This window comes from Marmota monax, unplaced genomic scaffold, assembly GCF_021218885.2.
Source record: "Marmota monax isolate L192 unplaced genomic scaffold, Marmota_monax_Labrador192_F-V1.1 WCK01_AAM20220418_F8-fsc00006, whole genome shotgun sequence".
NCBI classification, from domain to species: Eukaryota; Metazoa; Chordata; class Mammalia; order Rodentia; family Sciuridae; genus Marmota; species Marmota monax.
Window position 1 is genome coordinate 29,205,063 of NW_026693712.1, and position 20,731 is coordinate 29,225,793.

Here is a 20,731-nt window from a genome sequence, read left to right on the forward strand (position 1 = left end):
GACTAAAACACAAGAATAATTAATATCTTTGAAATGTCCTCTAATTTTATTTTTAAATACTTTTAGTCATAGATGGACACAATACCTTTGTTTTATTTATTTATTTTATGTGATGCTGAAGATCAAACCCAGTGCCTCACACATGCGGGGCAAGCGCTCTACCACTGAGACACATCCCCAGCCCCTCCCCTGTAATTTTTATGTCGGCTGCTTTCAGGAGTTTGTTTTCTGGTGAATAATAATTTTATACAAAGAGAAAATGAGAAAAAAAAATTAAAGGTATGTTTTCATCTTGCATTTTTCTCACCATTGTAAAAAAAAATGTGTTACCGCTTTTCTGGTATTAACTTTACTTACTCAGAATTAAATGATATGCTTTAACATTTTCAATGTTAGTGATAGCTATGTGTGATTATGGTGATTAGGATTAAATCATTTGGTTATATGGGTTGTTTGACCTCATTTACATAGAAGCAAATTTAAAAGGATTTAAACTATCTCCTTTTTTGGAGAATGACAATTTCTTTTTTTTTTTTTTTTTTTTTTTTTTTTTTTAAAGTACTATGTAATTTTATTTTTTCTTGAAAAATATCAGGAGATGAAATAAAATAACATTGCAGAACAACACAATTAAATCCAATATAATATAACATTTGTATCTAATTTCAGTGATGGAAAGTTTTTCCTTCATATAATCCTCTCCCCTCCAAAAAGTGCAAGCTATACACCTTCAGTTACAAGCCTCTTGGATTTATGGATGGTAAATTGTATGCATTGAGGTGGATCTGAAGGACTATGTGGAAAAACCTAACAGAGTCTAATTAGTCCACTCAATTGATGAGCCATGCATTACTGTTGGCAGTGGGTCCTCCCAGAAGGTAATGTATGAAATAATACAGCATGAATTCTGTTAGGAATTATAATCAGCACAAACCAGACCAATATCTTGCTTTTTTTTGTCTTTGCTATCTTTTAAAAATCTGGTACCCTAAATCAGGAAGATGAAAAATTTGTTCTTTTGTCATTTTGTCTTCTAGTTCCACATGTGATTTTACATTTCTTGAGATTTGTAGTAGAGGCTTCTTGTAGTCTTGATTTTTATTTTATAATTGCTTACAGCCACCTAGAATAAAGAGGGTGGGGTAGAAGGGCAGGGACCCTTGTAATGTCAGACAATGGAGGCGACCAAAGGAGGCAGATTTAAAAAGGCCACTGAAGGAGATTTTGAGGCTCAATCCCTGGAGGAACTCCATCAGACCCGCAGAGTGGACAGGAGGATCGTTGGAGGAGAAACCACATGGGAGCTTGACCAGACTGGAATTTTGGGAGGCTCTATGGAATGTGAGCTCTGGAGGTGGTGATAATTTGAGTTGTAAGCAAAGATGTGCATTGGCTTGCTCAGTTTCAGAAGTCTCTCTCCAAATCCCTGGGGTCCAAGAACATCATGGGGAAGGGGTGTAGAAAAGGAAACAGCTCAAGACATGGCAATCAGGAGGCAGAGCGACAATTTCTTCATAGTCAACAACCAGTTCCTATGGCTACATCTTCTCAGTGTGATGTAACACCTAGATTTTTAATAGGATAGGACTGGTTCCACACGCAGATGTATTCCTGAAATGTTCTTTAAAGTGTCCCTGTGATTTTAAGAAGGAACAGTAATATGCATGCTAAATCTAGATGTCTTTTAAACAGGAAAAAGGACACTGCAATACTGCTGCAGAGGCCAAGAGAGGGTGTGGGGAAAGGATGGTTGGTCTACACTAAACCCAAATATGCCTGCTTTGGAAAATTAATCTCATTGCCTGCACTTCACATGGGACTGTTTGTCAGAAGATTGCTTTCTATTCATTATTACTCTCATATTCAGCAAGAAGGGACTTGGCCAAACCAGTAATATAAATGCATTGTATGCTCTACCCTCCCTCTTTATGATTAATTCTACCAGTGGTGCAAATTTGCATGAATGAATGTCAGTGTGTTTTCTGCCCTGAACATTTCCTGCTGGCTTCAGTTCAGCCCTGCTGACATTTATTACAAATAATAGCTAAATATTCCTGATTTAATAGCTGCAGTGGCCCCACATCTGAAGGTGATGTCTGTAATAAAAGCAGACAAGACGAGCTTATAACAAATACTAATCAGATTGTGTTTGCACATATAATGGATAAGCCTCATGGATATACCCACAAAATGTAATGTTTTTTTCAAATGCAGCTGCTAGAAGTCACAGTTCAAGAACATATTGGTTGCTTTATTTCTTTTTCATTTCTCTTCTTCCTCCATCTCCTTTAAGTACCTAAGGACTCTGTGCACAATCAAGATAGAATATTATCCTCTTTTTTATCTAGAAAAAAACAGGACAGTAAACACAGAAGACTGGCTGTGTCCTTTTATTCGTCTTTTGTTGTTCCTTCTAAACAAAGGGCATTGTCCCCTGATAAATTCCATTTTCTACCTCTTATTCAAAAGGTAGTTTACACACCAGCTCCAGTGATTCCCACACAATGCAGTGACTGGCAAAGATACAAATAACTTTCAAAGTTCTTTCAACCTGTTGACCCAGTTGTCCCTTCTGAAAGATATAAACTAGCCTTCCACACCTCTTACAATTGATAAAGGAGACTATAAAACCTAGAGATCACAAAAAGAAGACACACTGCCTACTAAAGGCAGGTTTTAAAAGCTTTGGGGAATAAAAGGTGCTTTTCTCTTTATCCTACCCAAACTTCACAAGCTTTCACATGAAAATAGAAGAAGGTCAAATTAGCATTGTCTTTACTTTGACATTTAAACACAAGAATTTTATTCACTTGGCCTTAATTGTGAATAACTTTATGAAAATACAACTTTTTTTTCATTTTCCCATTTTTCAGTTTTCTTTTCAGAGAAAACTGTGCAGAAATATATAATTAGAGATGATTACAGCTACCAGAATTTTTATAAATATTTCATTAAGATATAGTATTTGATTGGCATACATTCCCTGTGTTGCATAAACCACTTGACTCTGGAAACAAGTCTTAATCGCAAATTATTTTAAGATCTTCCAAAGTATGAACTCCAAAATATATTTCCTTTGAAGTTTGAGAATAATAAACTCAGGCAAAGGTTAGGGGCTGGATATTTTTCTGGATGCCCAACATCATGTCCTATTCTTACTGACTCACCCAAGAATACCCCATATCATAGCTTCTAACCCTAACCCTCCTCTGATCCTCCCAATGTTAGGGGACTTGCAGATGAAGATGGTGGGAACACAAGGTTAAAAGAATAATTCTGTGAAATGGTACCACTGTGCAGCACCCCCCACCCCCGCCACACACACATACATGCTGTCTTTGTCAAAAAGCAATTTACCTACAGTCCTGCCTGGCCTAAGTGGATAGAATATGTCACTTTCCTCAGCAAACTACCTGTTATCTAGAAGGAAATGCAGTCAGGAAACAATGTTGATAAGAGGAATGCAAACTGCTTTGAAGGGAAAAATTTTGTGACTCTTTTTACAGACCAGATTCTGGAAGATGGGGATAATTACTCTTAATCATAAAATCTGTAAGAATTTATGGTTAAGAAACCAATTAGAGGGGCTGTCGCTGGAGTTCAGTGGCAGAGTGCTCGCCTAGCACATGTGAGGCTCTGGGTTCCAGCCTTGGCACTGCATAAAAATAAACAAATACAATAAAGGCATGCTGTCCATCTACAACTACAAAAAAATAAAAGAAAAAAGAATCCAATTAGAACTGTTCAGCATGGGCCAAGGGGACCTAGAATTGTCATGGCAATAGGTACTTGAATGTCTGAGGATACGCTGCTGTCAGTAAAAAGTCAAGAAGTAGACCTGGGCAGGATCTTCAAGAAATTTCTCTAGGATTCCCTAATAAAAATGGAGTGCAGGAGAGGCATACTGTCCCTCTTCTCTATGACAGTACACACTCTCTCTCTTGAGAGTGTCCTTGTTCCCTTTTCCTATCCCTTCAATAAAACTTGGGCCTGTTACTCTGAGTGACATGTTGGAAACCTTTCTGACTTAATTGTAAGAATAAGGGTTTGAAGGGGGTCTTCTTGTTGCCTCAGTTTCCTGGAAGGCCCCAACTCTGTAACATCAGCAATCCTGAATATGAGTTCTCAACACATTGGTGCTTCTTCTCAAACTCTGACTTTGAGCTGCTTCCACCACTACCTGAGTAGTTGGACATTACTGCATGAGTGAACCACAAGGGAATCAAAATAACAGATATAGATTCAAGAAAATTTCTATTACCTTGATAATAGGAAATTCAAATTGCTCATCTCCTCACCTTGTGTGGCACAGTCTCAGAATCAGAATTGGTTTGTTTATTGTGATCTTCAAAAGAAGTAGAAAATCAAGCAAAATGTACCTATATTAATCAGAAATTTCCTCGTGAATTTTAGATCTAGAGAATGTTAGAGCTAGAAAGGGAATTTAGAAATTATGCTGATTTTATGGATGAGGACAGTGAAGCTCAGGAAGGCAAAGTAACTTGCCAAAAGTCACATCATGAATTAGGTCAGAATTTGAATTATAATTCTTGTTTTAAGTCCCAGAAAATTTCTACCTCCCTTACACTATTTTATATTCAGCCCTATCTTACTTGTTCTCTTCTGGTTCACAAGAACCAGTTATTTGTTTAATTTGTCCCAAGCTGCAAAGTTTAGTCAATAGGTGTGCTGGATTATGAGTCCATAGATCATTCAGTCAATCATATTGTCTATGTATTGTTTTGTCTAGGAGCTGTATGGCTCACAGATAAACTAAATGATGCCATTGGTTTCTAATAGAACTTTTTCTCCTCGGGATGAGAAACCTTGCTCAGAATGACAGAGAACAATTTCATATATGTTTCTTCATTGCTAATGGTTGCCTTTTCGTGGCCAGCCATTAGTAATCAGACATTTAGGTTGCTGGATTTTGTGTCCTTGCACTTTTTTTCTATCATTTTTATCACTAAAAGCTATGCTTCTTCCAGAGATCCACTTCATACACTTAGCACATTGTGTTAAGATTTCTCTGTCTCCCACCATTTGCCTTTGCATATATTCAGTTTTGTTAAGTGTCCATTATAGTTCTGGGTATGTCTTACATAAATCTCTTTTAGCGTCTATATTCCTTCTATGCCTTGGGCTGGGAATATCATTTCCCTACCCCATTTTCTGTTCTGCTCAGATACTGCCTATTCTTTGAGACTTTTTTTCTAAATATAAGCCAGATATGATTTCTTCCTACTCTGAGCACCTAATGCCCTTCTTGTCACTTCTATTTTAATAGTACTTATATATCGGCCTACCCACACTGCAGTTTTGAGCGCTAAGTGCACTAGGCCATGTGTTTGATAATCCATCCTTATGCTGCACATCACATAGCACAAGGGCCTTACTACTCAGTGGGAAATATAATCTTACATATATTAAATTAATATTTATCTAGAAACCATATATGTTAATCCTTATATTTCCTGTATCATAAAAGAAATACATCTTTGTAATGTTATATTAAAACTAAAAAGAAACATGTTACTTTAAGGTCATGAGACCTATATGTAAACTGAAGAGAAAGTACAACAAATTTTATACTGCAGTATGCTCTATCTAGCAGAAGCTGTGTGCCTAACACTAGAAGGTTTTATTTGTTTGTTTAGTTTTGTAGGTTTTGTTAGAGCTTTATGGTTATATATAGTAGTTGGATTCATCCCGACAAACTCATACGTGCATGGAAATTGATTTCAGTTCATATCTCCTCCTTCCCCTCTCGTGCTACCTCCCCACTCCCCTTCTCCTTCTTCCATTCTACTAAACTTCCTTTCACTCATTAATTTATATTTGCTTGGTCCCGTATGTAATCTTACACTTCCCTCCTGCTTTCTTTTATTTTACTCTTTCGCATATGAGAAAACATTCTACCTTTGAGTTTCTGAGTTTGACTAATTTCACTTAGCATTTCCACCCATTTACCAGCAAATGCCATAATTTCATTCTTTTAAATGGCTGAGTAGAACTCCATTGTGTGTGTGTGTGTGTGTGTATAAAACAATTTTTTAATCCATTCATCTGTTGTTAGAGTCTGTAAACAAGTCAAAATAACACCTGGCATTTTGCCAGGGGAATGTTAGAGTTCCTAAACAAGTCTGGATGGTGCCTGGCAAAATGCCAGAGGGAGTGGTTTGAGAAGTAACAAAAGCGAGCCATTAAGTGTGGAGATTCCTTATTGGTTGTCTGATGTATCTAGTTTATGCTAATTAGATAAGCTGTGTGGAATGTATAAATACTGCTCCTGTCCTGTAATAAACGGCTCCCACTCCTGCTGTATCAACGTACACAAGTTGCTTGTCACCCCCTGGTTATTTTGCTGCAGCCGGACTGCGGCAATCTGTTGACAGGCATCTGGGTTGATTCTATAATTTAGCTATTGTGAAGTGTGCTGCTATAAACATTAAATTGACTGTTTCACTGTAGTATGCTGATTTTAGGTCTTTGGGGAAAATACCGAAAGAGTGGGAGAGCTGGGTCATGTGGTGGTTCCATCCCTAGTTTTTTTGATAAATTTCCATAATGTTTTCCAGAGTGGTTGTACTAGCTAAGATTAGAAGTTTAAGTGGAGGAAGGCAGGAAATCTAAGGACTGACCAGCAAAGGAGAACATGCAGTTTTGGTTGATTTTAACACTAAGCATTGGTGTGAGAGACAGTCACCCAGAGGTGCTTTATTGTTGCTTTTCTTTCTTTCTCTTCTTCTTTCTTCTTTCTTTTTCTTCAGTACTAGAGATAGATCCCAGAGGTGCTCTACCATTGAGTTATATCTGCAGCCTTTATTATTATTATTATCGTTATTTTGACACAAGTTCTCAACAAGTTGCCAATCCTAGCCCCTAAGTAGCTGGGATTACAAGTATGCACTGCCATGCCTGGCACTTTTTTTTTTTTTTAATGACCACATTGTGGTTGGTTAGGAGACCTATGTATTATCCATTGCACCACAGAGCCAGTTTAAAGGTGCCTTCTGACCAGAAGTGCTCTTAGTTTAAAATTGACCCCAAAGAGAGTCAACCCTTCAACTGTCCCTGGAAACGTCAATAGGCTGGATGTTCCAAAGAAGCTGAGTTTGGGTTAAGAAAAAAACAAAAACAAAAAACTGCACCCTGGAAGCAAAGATCAAACTTTGACAGGTAAGAGGAAAGAACATTGCCAGTAGATCAAAGGAAAGGTTGTGCAACCAGGACTCAAAAGCCAGTGGTGTTGAGCATGGAGTCTGCATGCCCCTCAGTGTTTCCTTTAGTTGGTGCATTATAGAAAGTCAGATGCTCTAGCACATACATTGACTGTTACAACTTCTGTAGATTCAGTTATTGCCCTCACATTTAGCCACAAAATTACTGATTTGGGCCTTAAGAAGGAAGTATAGCTGACTTTTTCAGAGGCAACTTAACTTTCTGTGGGGCAATCACCCAAAACCATGCTTTTCAAACTTTAATGTGCTTATAAATCACCCATAGAACTTGTTAAACTACAGATTTTGATTCACCTGGTATGGGTTTGGAATTCTGCATTTCTAACAAGTAGCCATGCTGGTTTCTATACCAAGCATTCAGTTGGAAAGACTTAAACAACACATAAACTATAGCCTAACATACAGAACAGGCATATTTAAAAAAAATTACGGTCTAATGTTTAAATTAAGTAATGTACATGCATAACTTATACCATATAATTTAAATGTTATACTATCTATAACAACATGTTATATTATTTCAGGCCCCATATGTTATTATATTCCCTTGCCAATATATAACGAAACATTTTTAATCACTTGTTTTCATATTTATCTCTTGCCTCTGTCTGCTTATATTCCTTTAATAGGTTCCAAATGAGAAATGTTCACTTCACAGATTTTAATTACCTGAAATCCTTTTTTCCTTATTGATTACCAAGAGCAAAGTAGCTTTTTGTGTTAACCTTTCAAAATGTCCAATTTAATTTATGAATACAATATTTTTCAGCTCAGTGTGTAGAGATGATGCATACTGCTTCATACTGCCTTTATGAAAAGATCATTTTAATTACCCCACAGAAATATTTGGGATGGAGAATTGTGAAAGTTCATGAACAGAACTGCCCAATAATTTGTTGGAAGAGTACATACATGGCATCTGCAAAGCAATTGTATCTGTGGTAGATAAGGCATTCCCTTAACTTCTGAGGAAATTTGTTTTGACATCACATTAGGATTAAATCAGTTATGCAATATTCAACAATGGCATAATTCCATTTGTATTTCTAAAAACAAAAGGCTGATTTTCTGGATTCCTAGGAATGACTAAACACTGGTGTTAGGCCTAGAGACATCTCAGCAGGAATAAGGGGCTTCTATTAGTGAGGTCATCCAGAGGCATTTGAATGCACAGCTTCCATTATTCCAAATGTGGCCTCTATTCTAGGAAGCTTCAAGGTCACACCAACACTGCTTGATTGCAGTCACTTCTCTGATGCCTTCAGCAAGTGTTTGCTCCTTTTTACATTTTCTGGTCTTTGAAATTCACACAGCAACTTTATTCCCCCAACCCAATCAGAAGGCTTTCAAGCAAGTCATTCTGCAAAACACAAAATCAGGGGGAAAAGAAGCTAAATCAAACTCAAATAAAAAGCAGCGATAGAAGGCTTCAACAAAGTCCACACAGGGAATCAAGCTTGCTTTTAAACAAAAATATTGACATAGCAATTTAAAATAAATACCAGCTTCATATGCTGAACACTTTATTATTGGCTCACAGGACTGCAAATGTAAGGAACACATTCTTCTCTGAAACATTGCCAAAGGCAAACCTCTTAAAAGCCAAACATTGTGACATGTTCTTAAGTAGCTTGCCATTATGTGGATTGTTGCATTTGGTATAACATAACGCCCGCATGTTCATTAAGCCTACATTTTGCAATTAAGGTACATATGTTTTTCTTCTCCAAATGTCTGAAAGCCAGGTGGAATGAGTCAATCGCTCTGGTGACATTGAGCATTTCTATAACAATGCTGAATTCTAGAGCAGCATTTTGCATAGTCTGCCTATTATATAGGAAAACAGAATTGCCAATATGTCCTTTTGTGTAAAGTTGTAAAAGCTCTGAAGATCTTAGCAAATACTGGCTATGTATTTACTAAGGTACATGCAGCAAATGTCTACAATTATCCTGTTAAAAAGTTTCATTATAAGAGACCCTTCAAATAAAACACTGCTGCCCGTAATTGTACATTAATTGGCTTCATTCAACTCTGAAGGTCTAGAAGAGCACTGACCTATGATTTATTATCACTAAAGCACATTTTATGCTAAAAATATTGAGGAGGACTTTGTTTTTTCATTGCTTTTTAATTTTTGGCAAAGTGTCTATAGAAGTAAGACAAGCAGATTTTATGTTGATAATCAATATTTTTTTTAAATATTTAGAAAGCAAAATATAAATGAATTTCATTACAACCTGGGACAATACCTAACCATAAGAGGCAGAAACAGAGTAAAGAGGCTGACCTAAGAGTTATAATGGTTAAGTTTCAGTTCATTGGAAACTTGAAATCATGAGCACTTGGGCAACTGAAATGTTAGATGTCAAGTAGCTAAACAAAATACGGCTTTTAAAATAAATCCCAGCAAGGCTAGAGTTCTGTGACCTCACACAATCTACCTCTCTGGGTAGAGCACAGTATAACTCTCATCACAATGTCAGAAAGAGCTAATTAGCTGAAAGCTATATCTCAGGTGAAAGGGCAATGGGGAGCAAAACAAAGATTGCTTCTAAATCGCTCTCCCCGTGTCTACTGGACAGGGGTTTGGGAAGATTGCTTAAAGTGCAAAAGCTCTTTCTGATATTTCTGACAGTTAAAGTACCCTAAATTGGAATGTACTCCTGTGTAACAGAATAAGGAAGAAAACAATTGCCGTGAAGTGTGATGGTTAGGAGAGTGGTTACTTTATGCTGTGAATACCCAAGCAATTTGGTGAAGTTGTCTTAAATTCTGAAAACATTAGATAAATATGTGTGAGGTCGTCAATGTTTTACCAGTCACTAGGCACTGAACCTATCCTCTCATACTTTACCACCCAGCTTAGCCACACCTTTCACCATTTTTTCTTTTGTTTTAGGAAAAGGCTTAGAGGAACACGGGACATTTATGATTTACTCTAGATAGTAGAAAGTTAGTAAAAGTGATGGGGGAGACTTGAAAATCTGAGGCACTTCTGATTTACCCCTCAGGACAGTGGAGTCAAGAGTACGCTGGGCTAGAGTGATGATCTTTCAGTTACTAACTACTGGGCATCTGGATAATCCTCTTAATCTTTCCTTGATTAGTAATATGTAAAATGAAGAGGTTTGTCTGCCTCTGGTTTTGAATTCCTCATGATGACTACAAAATCCCACATTCACTTTAGGGAGGTGCATTTTTAAACCAGTGTTTTCTTCTTTCGTCTGTGGTAGTTCATCACTGAAAAAGGAAACCTAGGGTTTAATTACCTAAATCTCTCTAAGACACCCTTTATTCAGAAAGTTTCATCTATAAATATTAGAGTAATGAAAAACTTAGGAATTCCTATGCATTTATAAAATGCAAAGAAAAAGAATGGTCCTGGGACACTAGGATATTTTGTAACTGTCAAAAACTGTCATGGGAATCCACATAACATTAGGTGTTCACAAATGGTCAAAGATGGACAAAGTTTGGGAAGACTATGAAAGAACTGAGAAGAATATCCAAATAATTCAATCAGGACTCAAAATAATTTGTATGAAAACCACATCATTGAGGTACTAGTTTATGGTAAGACCCTTTTCCTGTATCTCAAGTAAAAACCTATTGGGTACAAAGCATTGTTCAAGATGCTGATGATAAGTGGAAAGAAAACTGAACAAAATGTGGACCCTACCAGGAAGAGATGACTCTTTTGTAAAAAGAAAAGGGAAAAAACAAAAAGGCAAACAAACTAAACTTAAGCCCAGGAGCTTTTTACACACCATAGTCACCTTGAAATTACTAGAGATTACAGAGATGTGTGTGAAATAAACTCAGTTAATCAAATCAGCTTACTAAAAAAACTAACTCAGATAGTCTAAGTGGAAAAACTTTCAACCAATTCCAGACTAAAATCAGACAATTTGGTCAGGGCATGGAAGCAAATCAATATTCGGTTAATTTAACAAACATTTCACTTTGAATCAGGTGTTTGGCTGACATTCTAAAATAGTAAGAGCAAGACCAGACAGCAGGGAAAACAAAGCAAATGAATGACTAAAATGAATACAGAAATCACGTAAACTATAAAATAAAAAAAAAAGAGAGAGAGAGAGAGAGGAAAGGAAAAAGAGAGGATTTAGTTGATTTTTAAATGTCCTTTCCCAGTTTAAAAAAAAAAAAATCCCTTGATTACATATCCAAGATCAGAAATTAGAGAAAATGAGTTCAGACCATTACATACCACAAATAACTCCAGGATTTTACATGGAATAATGTATTTCAAAGCACATTCATTCAAGTCCTATTTAAATTATTTCCATTCAAAAAATGAAAGTAAGTACCAAATTCAGCCAGGTTTGATGATAAAATGCAGTACAAACTTTTATCATTACATTAAAAACACAGGCTTACTTCCATAAATAAACTGATGTTTCTCTCTTGGGACTACTTAGGTTACTGAACTAAAAAATACTTAAAATATAATGCCATTTTTCAGCAAGTTATATAATTGCACCATATTTTTGTAATTTCTTTGAAAAAAAAATGAAGTTATACCAAATCCATGTAAGTCACCCAAAATTTCCTTATTTTACATGGTATGTTGGGATTGAGGGCAGAAAGGATTTGCGTCAAGAAACACAAACTGAAGCAGATCACATTTGCATCTTATAATTAAGGTCCATGATTAAAGTTGAATATCTCTAAATATCTCTACATACATCCCCTGATGTCACACTCGGATATTCTTTTAATTTAGACACACTGTTCTGCTGTGTAACCAAGAAGTGAAATGAAGATCAGCCATTTTTGCTCCTCAATTCTAGATGTTTCTACCATAATTTGGAAAGATTGCAGTCAAAATGCTTCACTTCCTGGATGTTAAAATCATGTTTCCTATGGGCATATTATGAGGCAAAATCAATAAGCAAAACTGTACACTTATTTTGAATTAAACTAAAACCGGATTTATGTGAATTTTACTCATTGATGCTAACTTGAATTTTTTTGGTGGCAAAAATATCACGACTGTTTCTATATGCTGCTTGTATACTCCTTTCCATGTTTCACTTAGCACACAATATAAAAATATTATGAGTAGGATATAAATCCCAGTACCTTTAGAAGAAATAGTTACCAAACATTCAGTCTCTAAAAAATAAACTAAAAGGAATGTTTTGATAGCTTACATATAAATTTTATCACTATGTTTATTGCAAAGATTATACTTAACATACTAGGCATTCTCAGTCATGGAATTTTAGAAGTGAAAAATAGCATAAAGTCTGGATAGTCCAGAATAGCATGAACACAATACAGCCTCGCTGCCATTTATCTTTCCTAAACTCTAGGCAGACAGCACTAATCAATTTCAGCTCTCTTTTCTAACTGAGCCTCGGTGTGGCCTCAAATGCTTATCCATATAGCATTCCAGGTTGCTCTTACAAATGCATCACAGTTGACAAGAAGAAGAAATAAATTTACAAGCTTTAATCAAGTCCAGCAACCTTAATATACAAATAAGGAAACTGAAATAAGAACATAAGTAATTTCCCATTTTGCTATTCCAGTAGTTTTGTAGGATAGCTAAGATTAAAACTGATTTTGAACTTTTATAGCCACATCTTGTTGCCTTAAAGAACTTTTTTTTTAATAGTGAGAGACAGGAGGTTTGAAATTAGAATATTTTTAATTTAAAAATCTCATTGCCTTATTTTCATCACATTGCAGCTGTTGATTTTCATATACATAATGTGTTGTTATTTTTTCTCCTGCCTCTCTGTAAGCCAAAAATACATCCTAAGAACAGACAGTTAGTCCTTTATCTTTTTAAAAAATGTACACATTATTGAAAAAGTTATAATTTGTGACAAACGGATTTGAAGAATTCATAGAGTTGGTCCTGATAATAGCTTCTCTTACCTGGTTCATCTCAGGTTTTCTTCTCTACTGACAAAAAATTCTGGTTTGTCCACCTGCACATGAGAATATCCTCATTGGTTATTCTGATGCCAAAAAGTCTATAATCTAACTTCATGTTACATTTTATCACCAATCAGCACTGGAATTCCTTGTCAAGGATTTGGTTTGTTTTTTGGCACTTGAGCTCTGGTCCCTATTCTCTACACATGTCCTTCTCCAGCTATTCTACTACTCAAATATAATACAGTTTCAGCCTGTAAAAGCTGTTAAGAAAAGGAAGAAGCTACTTGCTTCCTTTACCATCAATCATCCATCTACTCAATAAATAATTGCTCAGTATCTGTTATATGGCAGGTGCTCTTCTGAGTGTTAGGATTCAGCAGTTGAGCAAGTAAAAACTCTAGACATCAGCAAGTTCACATTCTCATATAAATATTGGCTAGTAAATACACACACTGGCACATGTTGATTAGGACAAAATAAAAGTTTTTATTGTTTTTTGTTGTTGTTTTTTTAAAAAGTATGAGGTATAGGGTTTGCTAAGAAGAGGCATGCTCTTCTGTATTGATAAGTCAGGGAAGACTATTAAAAACTCAACACTTAATCAGAGACCTCAAGAAGGTAAAGGGAAAATAAAGCTGATTATACCTGAGTAGAGAGTTTCCATGCAAATAAGTCCTTGGCATACAGGTAATATTTAAAGCATGAGAATAAAACATATGATAGGGTATTTCACTCTTATTTTAAAGGTCAAAGCAGTGGCAAGAGACTAAGAAGAAATCAGTAGTAATGCATGGAACAAGATAAAGAAGCATCCTAGAAATCATTTAACATGATTTAAAAATGAGAATGTGCTTTATTATGTGAAATGATGCTGTGCCTCAGTAAGATAAGGACCAGGAATTGACCATTTCGTTTATTCACATAAAAGGCATCCTAATGAAAGCTGTTTCAAGGTTGGCAACTGCCTTCAAAGATGAATGGAGACAAATGGTCTACAACATGCACCAAGCATCCCTTTCTAGAACTTCTACTCTAAATAAGAGCCAATAAATGTGGTAAAGGGTTTTTATTGATTCTGTTAATTGTGTTTAAGATGGAGAAAAGCATATTAGTTGTTCACTTAAATAATCTGGTTAAAAATAAACAGGACATGAAGCAGGAGAGGAGAGAGACTCTGGAGCAATGTCCTTGGTTAGGCCAGAGGGAAAGGAGTCTTAACAGCAAAGAGTGGGGTGGTGAGGAGTGGAGAGTGTTGCCATCTCTCAAAACACAGCTCGTCCACAGTGAAGGAGGCAGAGTAGAGTTCACGTGTATGGATGTAGGGGTGGTGAATGATGTGATTACAGGAAGATAGCAAATTCTCTTCTGATTACTTCTTTTCTGTGAAATAAGAAACAAAGTTATCACTTCTAATGAAGAAAAGGAATGAAGGAGTGTCAAAGGTTTGAGAAGAAAGGAGACTCCCTCTTCTCCTCTGTCAGCTAAACAACCTAAACCAACCACCACCTTCACCCATGATAATAGAAAAGCATTGGGAACTATCCACACGTTGCTAGTTATCCACACCACTGGTCCCTTACAATGAAGAGTTGACTAAATGTTCCAGAAATTTTGGGAAAGGGTTGGCTTATCACTTTCACCTTGAAGACATATTTTGAAAATTAATCAGTTCACAAATAGATGTTCTTCTTCTTTCCCCATCCCCAATCATGTTCTCATTATAACCTTATCATTTTAGTGATTTCTCTTAGCACTCAGGATAAACATCCCCCTAAAACAAAATTCCCTTGCAGATGAATTCACTTGAGAATTAAGAGGAAAGAAAAGTGACTCACTGATCTTAGTCCTTCCCACTCGTTTTCTTTAAACTGTCCCTACATCACTAGTTATATAAGTTGTGATCGGATAACTACGCCATAGAATTTTAAACATCAGACACATATTGAGAAAATCTGAGTGATGTTTTCATATAAAATCTACATGACATGAGTAATTGTTGTTTCATGGTCTCATATTAAGACATAAATATAAAGCCATTCATATCCATGGCTGCTTCTAACACCAAACATTTATTTGCAGTTCATCTGAGGAAAAGAAGTAGAAAAATAAGCAGGATTGACGTATCCTCAGATTCTCAGATGCTTTTGACACTTCTAAAATTACCTCTTCATCAGGTGACATATTTCACTTAATATGGGAACTCTTTACTAATCAGCATGCCCAGGAGTAGAAGTCTAATATAATAGCAAGGCATACTTTGCTTAGCCAAGCCAGTTCCCTTACAGAGAAGAATAAAAAAATAATCCTGTTGAATCCTGCTCCATACTGAAGCTAAGGCTAGAGGATCTTCTTAGAGAATTCAAGGGTCTTCTTTCCATAACCTTTCCTAGGATGAGTCTTAAATGTGATTTATTTGGCATTAATTACTATTAATAACTTAGCAGCATGATTGCTGAAAAACTAGCTGGCTACTATTCAAGGGCTGGGAGTTCTCCATAGTCTGAGAACATTCAGAGTAAGACACAGAGGATCATAAAGGGCACTGAGGGAGGAGCTGGCAGAGACTGTGATCTTTGGAAGCAGGATTTATGGTAACATTGAAACCAAAGTACAAAGAGGAAAAGTCAATCCAAGCAGAAAGAAAATAAATAAAAGAAGTGAAAATAAGTTTTTAGAAAATGAAGATAATAAAGCAATAATTTTTGAAATTAGCATAGGTCTTTACCCATATTAAATGACAAAATAAGTACATGGTTGATTGTATACTCAAATGCAAAAAAAATGAAAAATATCATCATTTTCAATTTCTCTTTAGTATATCATATTTTAAGCTCAAAAGTAATATAATAAATTAACAAAAGAGATTGACTTACATAAAGAAAATATATAAGACATCATATCAGAAAACTTATAGTATCAGAAAACAGCACAAACTAGAAATGTACAATTTTTATTTTCTTTTCCTTCTCTCTTTTCATTCCCTACCCTTTCTGAATAATTCAGTCCCCAAACTGTTTAACAGATAGGTCCAAGCAAAATAGGCTCCAGAATAGGGTAACTGGTAGACTCATGAGCTAGTGAGAAGTTGGGGCATTTGTTTGTGAGAAGGACTCCTTCTCAAAAGCAGGAAAGGAATAGGAAAGCCCACAGAGGTGTCTGAGCTCAGTAGGAAGAGAACTTAGGTTCATGTGAGAGAGCAGGCTGGCACAAGGTACTGAAGCCTAAGCAGAGGAGGAAGTCACCCATAGGGGCAAAAAGGGAACATGCTGGGCTGGGTTTTGGCTCAGTGGTAGAGCGCTTGCCTAGCATGCGTGAGGCACTGGGTTTGATCCTCAGCAACACGTAACAATTTAAAAAAATAAAGGTATTATTCCACCTACAACTAAAAAATGTATATTAAAAAAAAGTGGGGCAAGACGCTGAGGGAAGTTTGATATTAGAGAGATTGAGTAAGTATGTATGCTGAGAATAAAGGGGCCAGATTCTTACGGTGGAAAAAAAATGACAAATGCAGAAAAGAGAAAATGAGAAGTAATGTTGTATTGGCATTGAATACACATATCAGGATGGACTCACTGATTTAATAATATACAGACAGATGTAGATATATGGATGCATTCTGTGTGTGTGTGTGTTAAGTACCTCTGTCTACTGAGAACACCTGAAAGCAACCACACCCCAAAACCAATGAGTACTCCTTACACACAGAAATTGTTTTATATAAATGACTAGAATACACTTTAAGTATTCATAGTGATTCTTTGTTTAACTATTGGATAATTTTTCATTCTTTGCTATTTTTCAAATATTCTTTAATAAGCCTTCTTTATTTTAATAATGATAAAAATTTCATGATAAAATATGGAAAAAAGGGGGAAAGGAGACAAAGGTACTATGACCTAGTCAAAACCCTCTTGTGAAAACAGATAGATACATACATACATACATACATACATATATATACACATACATACCCAGCAATGGAAAAGAAATCAACAAATGAAAAACTGTCTTATATTTACTGTCCCTAAAGTGGCAGCTAAAAAGCAAAAATATTTCATTTTCCTGCCTCCTTCAGAGCTCTTTGTGGCCAGACAACAAAATTCAGAACATAAAATACAGGCATAAGTTCCTAGAGATTTTAAATATAAATATGGAAGCTACTAGGAAATGGTTTTTGCTGTTTTGCTTTTTTGCTTCTTCCAGCCTGGAAGGGAATATTCTTTCTGTAGGTTCAGCAACAGACATTTTGTGACCCTGAGAACAATGACCTTAGCACTAAAGACAGCCGTATAGGAAGAAGAAAGCTGACCAAGACCTTGGTCACCTTGAGGTCCTGGCCACTTCTGGGCTTCTCAGTCCTGAGCTTGCTTCATGAACCAGTAATCAATCCTTCAAGGATTTAAATTGCTACTTATAAATGACATAATTTTGTTCTTCTTTAGGACTAAATAAACTCCATTGGGTATATATGCCACATTTTCTTTATCCATTCATCTGTTGATGGACACTTAGGCTGGTTTCATAACTTAGTTATTGTAACTTGCACTACTATAAACATGGGTATGCAGGTATTGCTAATGTACACTGACTTTAATCCTCTTGGATAATGGAACTTGATAGCATTATATTAAGCAAAATAAGCCAGATTCAGAAAGTCAAGTGTCTCTCTCATATGTGGAAACTATAGAGAAAAAAGGAAAAACAAAATGTGGTGTGGGTAAATCTCACAAAAACAGAAGGGAGACCAGTAGAGTACAGGAATGGAACCAGGGGCAGAGAGGATGAGAGGAAAAGGAGAGGATGAGAGGAAAAGAGGAGGTATTGGGGAATGAAATTGACTAAATGATGTTATGTGCATGCACAAATGTGTTATAATGAATTTCACTATTGTGCATAATTATAATACACCAATAAAATCTTTAAACAACAAAATAAAAAATAAATTGCTACTTATAACCGTGTTATAAGATTAAAGAGTGAGGGAGTAAAACAAATAAAAAGATATTTACACTGTACATAAAGAGAAGAAGGTATGTGCCAAAATACCACATGCTGTTCAAGACCAGGTTTAGCATAATGATGTTTATGCAGTCCTCACAGAATTACAAACATGTCCTATGTCTAATAACAAAAAGGGCACATCTTCCTAAAAACCACTCTGGCTGTGGGTGAGAACTTCCTAACCATCCTAAAATATGGCCCTCAATTCAACTACATAAGCATTTCTTATAAGCACTAATTTTATTTTTATATAGAACTCTATAATAATCCCAAGCCTATGGAGTATTTTTGCAAACAATGTGGACTTGGCTTATTTGCTGCTTCTCAAATCTTGCTGGTTCTAACATCAACAATAGAGAACTTGAGGCTAGGACAGGCAAGGGACTGTGGAGCCTTTAAGTGGTACTGGAGCAAATCCATAAGTGAGGTTTCATTCTTCACTGGGACATAACCCTAAGTGAACTGATGTGAGCAGAATTTCTTTTGGGTCTTACATATAAGTTTAAAAATGTATTTATGTCAACACACAGCCTGAAAAAAGGTAGTTCAATATAGACGTTTGGCAAGGGCTATTATCCAGAATATCTAATGAACTCATACAAATCCATAAGAAAAAAAATGAAAACATAAAAATGCAATAAAACAATGGACAGAATATGAAGAAACACTAAACAAAAAGAATATCCAAATAATAAAAACTATGAAAATTTCCTTAAGGAAATGCAAATTAAAATCATAATCAGTTACCATGAAATACCCACCAGAATAATTAAAATTAAAAAGATACAAAATTTTTGGAAAGAATTGTAGCAACCCAAATTTAAAAAAAATATTTATTTTTTAGTTGTAATTGGACATAATACCTTTATTTCACTTATTTATTTTTATGTGGTGCTGAGGATCAAACCCATGAGGATCAAACCCAGGGTCTCGAACGTGCGAGGCAAGTGCTTTACTGCTGAGCCACAACCAAAATTCTTATATACTGCTAGTATGAGTACAGATGGTACAATTACTTTGGAAAACTGTGTGTTTTAATGGTAAACATACATCCAGGCATAGTGGCACACACATAATCCCAATGACTCAGGGGGGCTGATGCAGGAGGATCCCAAGGTCAAGACCAGCCTCAGAAACTTAGCTAGGCTCCATCTCAAAAATAAAATATAATAAGAGTTGGAGATGTAGCCCAGTGGTAAAGTGCCATTGGTTTTAATGCCCAGTGCCAAAAAAAAAAAAAAGTAAACCTATATAAACTAGAATAACTTTGCTCTTATACATACATTCGTATGTTTATGAAAAGACAGTTTTGTATCATAGCACAACTATTTGTGGTAAACTCTAAACAACTTAAATGCCAACTACAAGCAGAATGTATAAATAAAATGTAGTGTATTCACACAATGAACACTATCCAACATGGGAATAAATAATCCATAATTACAAATACATACAAATTCTTAACTCTCCTAAGATTTATACTGAGTGAAAGAATTCATACATAAGAGTGCATACCATATGATTCCTTGTGTGTCAAGTAAACACAAAGGTCAAACTGACTTCTGCCATTAGAAATCAGGACAGGATGTATTCCTTCTTACTGGAAGGAGGCAGAAACTGGAAATGAACACAGGGTTTTCGGGGAGCAGCTAATGCTCTTTCCTTGATGGATATTGGTTGTCAACAGTGAAAACTCACCATCACTACACTGAGTTTTATTTTTCTCTAAGATACATATTATATTTCAATAAATAAATATGAATATTAAGCCTCCTAGATTTTGTGTTCTTCATAATATAGCTGTGTTTAGTGTCTTTAAATCAAGGGTTCTAGGTTTTTGGTTTTGTTTTGTTTTTCCCTTGAGGCAATTGAGAAAAGTGGCCAGGTCTGTATCATTAGCAACAACCATACATTCCCTGCGGCATCTGTTTCTCAGTTTGTGGAGCATAGGAAGTTCACCTTCTTCTAGTGAGATCAAAAGCCATTCCAGCACAGCACACATTCTATTCTCTTCAGCCTCAGTTCAGTGACCTTTATGGTCAATATTCTATCCTTGCCAAGATAGTTGATATCTATTATATGTGCCCTATTGTGTCATGCTTTCAAATATTTGCTTGTAATTACTTGGAAAACCCTCATAGACCTACCCTCATCTCTTCCCTAGAAAACTTCTAGTGAACCTTTATTATCCAACCTATATATCACCCCACCATGAAAATTTCCCTGATCTCCTTAAACATACACACACACACACACACACACACACACATTTATATAATAATGTTTAGCAAATAGTGTTTTAATTATTTTATAGTAATTTTTCCTACTAAACCTTGACTATTTGGGGATAATATTCTCTTTGTCATCTTTGGTCTCCATTTCCTACAGCCTAACACATTGAGTGATCAATAACAGTATTTATCTAAATAAATAAAAATCTGGCATTCCCATTGACTTTTAGCACTGATTCTTCACAGTGACACTTCACTCAGTGTAGAAGTTTCTAGTGCTACTCCTCTTGGAGATCTGGAAGACCACATACTCCAGGCATTTTACTGTAACAATTATAAATT

At 35.8% G+C, this 20,731-nt stretch overlaps 1 long non-coding RNA gene across 2 annotated transcripts in view; it reads right to left on the reverse strand.

Moving 5' to 3' along the window:
* Positions 1-2,255: 2,255 nt before the first annotated feature.
* The window catches only part of LOC131424775 (uncharacterized), a 48,071-nt gene continuing 29,595 nt past the window's right edge, over positions 2,256-20,731 (reverse strand). The window contains exon 4 of one of the 2 annotated variants that reach the window (XR_009228309.1): positions 2,256-8,601. This is a non-coding gene — a long non-coding RNA (uncharacterized LOC131424775). Of the gene's footprint in view, positions 8,602-13,689; positions 14,535-20,731 lie in introns of those variants that run through there. The other variant, XR_009228310.1, reaches the window with a different exon arrangement.